This window comes from Eleutherodactylus coqui, chromosome 11 (genome assembly GCF_035609145.1).
Source record: "Eleutherodactylus coqui strain aEleCoq1 chromosome 11, aEleCoq1.hap1, whole genome shotgun sequence".
Taxonomy (NCBI): domain Eukaryota; kingdom Metazoa; phylum Chordata; class Amphibia; order Anura; family Eleutherodactylidae; genus Eleutherodactylus; species Eleutherodactylus coqui.
This window is the reverse complement of record NC_089847.1, coordinates 57549369-57555380: the sequence shown is the minus strand read 5'-3', so window position 1 is coordinate 57555380 and position 6012 is coordinate 57549369. Positions and strand designations below refer to the sequence as shown.

Below are 6012 nucleotides of genomic sequence, written 5' to 3'. Positions count from 1 at the left end.
TGTTCTCTTATTCTGCTCAATAATCAGCTTTTTTTTCCAAAAGGGAGATGTTCACTAGCCAATGACATTAAAGATGCTCGTCCCACATCCCTAGAATACTCCACCCGAGTGGCAAAGAGTCAGCTCTGGTTTAGTTTTAACAAGTAGATGGTTGCAACGTTTTGCAAAATGTAGGATGGCATAAGGCACGATAAACTAGAGGTGCCGATTCACTATTGCCTGACTGATACGCTACATAATGCCTGTAAATATGTTTAGAGACTTCAATAGCATCCTTCTTGAATGGTGATGGTAAATTTTCTTCCTCGGGGCATTGCTTGCGCTGAGCATAGAGAATTTTCCAAAAAGGAATCGTACGACGAGGATGGGATTCAAACCCATGCGTGCAGAGCACAATGGATTAGCAGTGTATCGCCTAAACCACTCGGCCACCCCGTCAACAAAAGTACCTTTACCGAACCCACATTTGGAAAACAGTCGAGATGATTCTTAGGCTTCATTTTCTTTCCACATGCAACAGCGCCGTACATCAGACATTGGCTCAGCAGGTCTTGTTTTACATCCAACGTGATGACCCATGCTAATGGCATAAATACTAAACATTCAGTCCTCTCTGCTTCTCATTTATGTTGGCATCTCCCTAGCATTCCCTAAATCTGTCAATTCTGCCTTCTATCTAACTTTTAAAGTAAAACAGGCCACAATTCATGCAAGGCAAATGCATGGATTACATACCTATGGACAAATTATCCATGTCTTTTCCAAAATGGATCGTCCCAAGCCGATTTCATTTAGAATTGTCACGATGCAAAATGACAGAGAACTGCATGCTGCTGCCAAGGTTGTGATGCGACTCGACTTCCTTGCTGTTCTATAGTGGTAGCCACCTGAAACTACATGCTGCATAGGATCTGTTCACACTTAATTTGCCATCTCTGTGACAAATAGCAAAACTTAGAACCACTCCTCAAAATCATCCTACATTTAAAAATTCTTCTCCTGGATCATCCTTGCCATCTTTCTGGTTTTCCACAGTTTTGCTCATGGGCGCTGTGGCTTAGTTGGTTAAAGCGCCTGTCTAGTAAACAGGAGATCCTGAGTTCAACTCTCTGTCTAGTAAACAGGAGATCCTGAGTTCAACTCTCAGCAGTGCCTTGTTCTCTTATTCTGCTCAATAATCAGCTTTTTTTTCCAAAAGGGAGATGTTCACTAGCCAATGACATTAAAGATGCTCGTCCCACATCCCTAGAATACTCCACCCGAGTGGCAAAGAGTCAGCTCTGGTTTAGTTTTAACAAGTAGATGGTTGCAACGTTTTGCAAAATGTAGGATGGCATAAGGCACGATAAATTAGAGGTGCCGATTCACTATTGCCTGACTGATACGCTACATAATGCCTGTAAATATGTTTAGAGACTTCAATAGCATCCTTCTTGAACGGTGATGGTAAACTTTCTTCCTCGGGGCATCGCTTGCGCTGAGCATAGAGAATTTTCCAGAAAGGAATCATACGACGAGGATGGGATTCGAACCCATGCCTGCAGAGCACAATGGATTAGCAGTCCATCGCCTTAACCACTCGGCCACCCCTTCAACAAAAGTACCTTTACCGAACCCGCATTTGGAAAACAGTCGTGATGATTCTTAGGCTTCATTTTCTTTCCACATGCAACAGTGCCGTACATCAGACATTGGCTCAGCAGGTCTTGTTTTACATCCAACGTGATGACCCATGCTAATGGCATAAATACTAAACATTCAGTCCTCTCTGCTTCTCATTTATGTTGGCATTTCCCTAGCATTCCCTAAATCTGTCAATTCTGCCTTCTATCTAACTTTTAAAGTAAAACAGGCCACAATTCATGCAAGGCAAATGCATGGATTACATACCTATGGACAAGTTATCCATGTCTTTTCCAAAAAGGATCGTCCCAAGCCGATTTCATTTAGAATTGTCACGATGCAAAATGACAGAGAACTGCATGCTGCTGCCAAGTATGTGATGGGACTCGACTTCCTTGCTGTTCTATAGTGGTAGCCACCTGAAACTACATGCTGCATAGGATCTGTTCACACTTAATTTGCCATCTCTGTGACAAATAGCAAAACTTAGAACCACTCCTCAAAATCATCCTACATTTAAAAATTCTTCTCCTGGATCATCCTTGCCATCTTTCTGGTTTTCCACAGTTTTGCTCATGGGCGCTGTGGCTTAGTTGGTTAAAGCGCCTGTCTAGTAAACAGGAGATCCTGAGTTCAACTCTCAGCAGTGCCTTGTTCTCTTATTCTGCTCAATAATCAGCTTTTTTTTTCCAAAAGGGAGATGTTCATTAGCCAATGACATTAAAGATGCTCGTCCCACATCCCTAGAATACTCCACCCGAGTGGCAAAGAGTCAGCTCTGGTTTAGTTTTAACAAGTAGATGGTTGCAACGTTTTGCAAAATGTAGGATGGCATAAGGCACGATAAATTAGAGGTGCCGATTCACTATTGCCTGACTGATACGCTACATAATGCCTGTAAATATGTTTAGAGACTTCAATAGCATCCTTCTTGAACGGTGATGGTAAATTTTCTTCCTCGGGGCATTGCTTGCGCTGAGCATAGAGAATTTTCCAAAAAGGAATCATACGACGAGGATGGGATTCGAACCCATGCGTGCAGAGCACAATGGATTAGCAGTCCATCGCCTTAACCACTCGGCCATCGCGTAAACAAAAGTACCTTTACCGAACCCACATTTGGAAAACAGTCGTGATGATTCTTAGGCTTCATTTTTAGAGATGAGCGAACGCGTTCGTCCGAGCTTGATATTCGTGCGAATATTAGGGTGTTCGGGATGTTCGTTATTCGTAACAAACACCATGCGGTGTTCTGGTTACTTTCACTTCCTTCCCTGAGACGTTAGCGCGCTTTTCTGGCCAATTGAAAGACAGGGAAGGCATTACAACTTCCCCCTGCAACGTTTAAGCCCTATACCACCCCCCTGCTGTGAGTGGCTGGCGAGATCAGGTGTTCGCCTAATATAAAAGTCGGCCCCTCCCGCGGCTCGCCTCAGATGCGGTGTGAGTTAGATGAGGGACAGTGCTGTTTATACCGGAGCTGCTGTAGGGAAAGAATTGGTAGTTAGTGTAGGCTTCAAGACCCCCCAAAGGTCCTTATTAGGGCCACTGATAGCTGTGTGTTGGCTGCTGTTAGCAGTGGGATTTTTTTTTTTCTCAAAATCGCCTCTGCAGACCGTTGCACCTGGCATTAGGGACAGAAGTGCTGCATAGGCAGGGAGAGTGTTAGGAGTGAGTGTAGCCTTCAAGAACCTCAACGGTCCTTTCTAGGGCCATATTTATCCGTGTGCAGTACTGTCCAGGCTGCTGTTAGCTGTGCTGCATTTTTTTTGGGCTTCTCAAAATCGCCTCTGCAGAGCATTCCACCCTCCATTGACACTGCAGGGAAAGAATTGTATAGGCAGGGCCACAACACAGTTATTATTCATAGAATATACGCAGTGCTGCCTTTTGGTGGGAAAAAACTGAAAACAAATCTATTTGTCCAGCCTCTGTCCGTCCTTACGGGCGGTGGAGACGTGTGAGCTGCGTGAAGAACAGTGCTAAATCATACGCACCCAGCTACGCTTTACTGCTGGCTTCGCCATTTGCTTTCCTTAATTGGGAAAAAAAATACCTGCTCTGCCAGAGTTATAATAACTCTGCTACCCTCACGTTCTGTGACACATAAGCAGGGACACAGCACAGTTATTAAACTTCTCATGTTCATAGAATATACGCAGTGCTGCCTTTTGGTGGGAAAAAACTGAAAACAAATCTATTTGTCCAGCCTCTGTCCGTCCTTACGGGCGGTGGAGACGTGTGAGCTGCGTGAAGAACAGTGCTAAATCATACGCACCCAGCTACGCTTTACTGCTGGCTTCGCCATTTGCTTTCCTTAATTGGGAAAAAAAAAACCTGCTCTGCCAGAGTTATAATAACTCTGCTACCCTCACGTTCTGTGACACATAAGCAGGGACACAGCACAGTTATTAAACTTCTCATGTTCATAGAATATACGCAGTGCTGCCTTTTGGTGGGAAAAAACTGAAAACAAATCTATTTGTCCAGCCTCTGTCCGTCCTTACGGGCGGTGGAGACGTGTGAGGTGCGTGAAGAACAGTGCTAAATCATACTCACCCAGCTACGCTTTACTGCTGGCTTCGCCATTTGCTTTCCTTAATTGGGAAAAAAAATACCTGCTCTGCCAGAGTTATAATAACTCTGCTACCCTCACGTTCTGTGACACATAAGCAGGGACACAGCACAGTTATTAAACTTCTCATGTTCATAGAATATACGCAGTGCTGCCTTTTGGTGGGAAAAAACTGAAAACAAATCTATTTGTCCAGCCTCTGTCCGTCCTTACGGGCGGTGGAGACGTGTGAGCTGCGTGAAGAACAGTGCTAAATCATACGCACCCAGCTACGCTTTACTGCTGGCTTCGCCATTTGCTTTCCTTAATTGGGAAAAAAAAAACCTGCTCTGCCAGAGTTATAATAACTCTGCTACCCTCACGTTCTGTGACACATAAGCAGGGACACAGCACAGTTATTAAACTTCTCATGTTCATAGAATATACGCAGTGCTGCCTTTTGGTGGGAAAAAACTGAAAACAAATCTATTTGTCCAGCCTCTGTCCGTCCTTACGGGCGGTGGAGACGTGTGAGCTGCGTGAAGAACAGTGCTAAATCATACTCACCCAGCTACGCTTTACTGCTGGCTTCGCCATTTGCTTTCCTTAATTGGGAAAAAAAATACCTGCTCTGCCAGAGTTATAATAACTCTGCTACCCTCACGTTCTGTGACACATAAGCAGGGACACAGCACAGTTATTAAACTTCTCATGTTCATAGAATATACGCAGTGCTGCCTTTTGGTGGGAAAAAACTGAAAACAAATCTATTTGTCCAGCCTCTGTCCGTCCTTACGGGCGGTGGAGACGTGTGAGCTGCGTGAAGAACAGTGCTAAATCATACGCACCCAGCTACGCTTTACTGCTGGCTTCGCCATTTGCTTTCCTTAATTGGGAAAAAAAATACCTGCTCTGCCAGAGTTATAATAACTCTGCTACCCTCACGTTCTGTGACACATAAGCAGGGACACAGCACAGTTATTAAACTTCTCATGTTCATAGAATATACGCAGTGCTGCCTTTTGGTGGGAAAAAACTGAAAACAAATCTATTTGTCCAGCCTCTGTCCGTCCTTACGGGCGGTGGAGACGTGTGAGCTGCGTGAAGAACAGTGCTAAATCATACGCACCCAGCTACGCTTTACTGCTGGCTTCGCCATTTGCTTTCCTTAATTGGGAAAAAAAATACCTGCTCTGCCAGAGTTATAATAACTCTGCTACCCTCACGTTCTGTGACACATAAGCAGGGACACAGCACAGTTATTAAACTTCTCATGTTCATAGAATATACGCAGTGCTGCCTTTTGGTGGGAAAAAACTGAAAACAAATCTATTTGTCCAGCCTCTGTCCGTCCTTACGGGCGGTGGAGACGTGTGAGCTGCGTGAAGAACAGTGCTAAATCATACGCACCCAGCTACGCTTTACTGCTGGCTTCGCCATTTGCTTTCCTTAATTGGGAAAAAAAAAACCTGCTCTGCCAGAGTTATAATAACTCTGCTACCCTCACGTTCTGTGACACATAAGCAGGGACACAGCACAGTTATTAAACTTAGATAATTCATTCACTAGAGGCAGTGGGGCCTTTCGTTTTCCAAAAAGGGCAAAAATTATATTTGGCCTGCAGTCTTGCGCCAATTTATTTCCTGCCTGTGAAATCAAATCACTGGTAATACAGCATGCTGAGGGGTAGGGGTAGGCCTAGAGGACGTGGACGCGGCCGAGGACGCGGAGGGCCAAGTCAGGGTGTGGGCACAGGCCAAGCTCCTGATCCAGGTGTGTCGCAGCCGACTGCTGCGCGATTAGGAGAGAGGCACGTTTCTGGCGTCCCCACATTC

The 6012-nt window shown here is 44.9% G+C and overlaps 1 non-coding gene across 1 annotated transcript; it reads left to right on the top strand.

Moving 5' to 3' along the window:
- The first annotated feature begins 2201 nt into the window (after positions 1-2201).
- Positions 2202-2275, top strand: TRNAT-AGU (transfer RNA threonine (anticodon AGU)). Its single transcript has one exon. It is a non-coding gene; the product is annotated as a tRNA-Thr (tRNA).
- The last annotated feature ends 3737 nt before the right edge of the window (positions 2276-6012 follow it).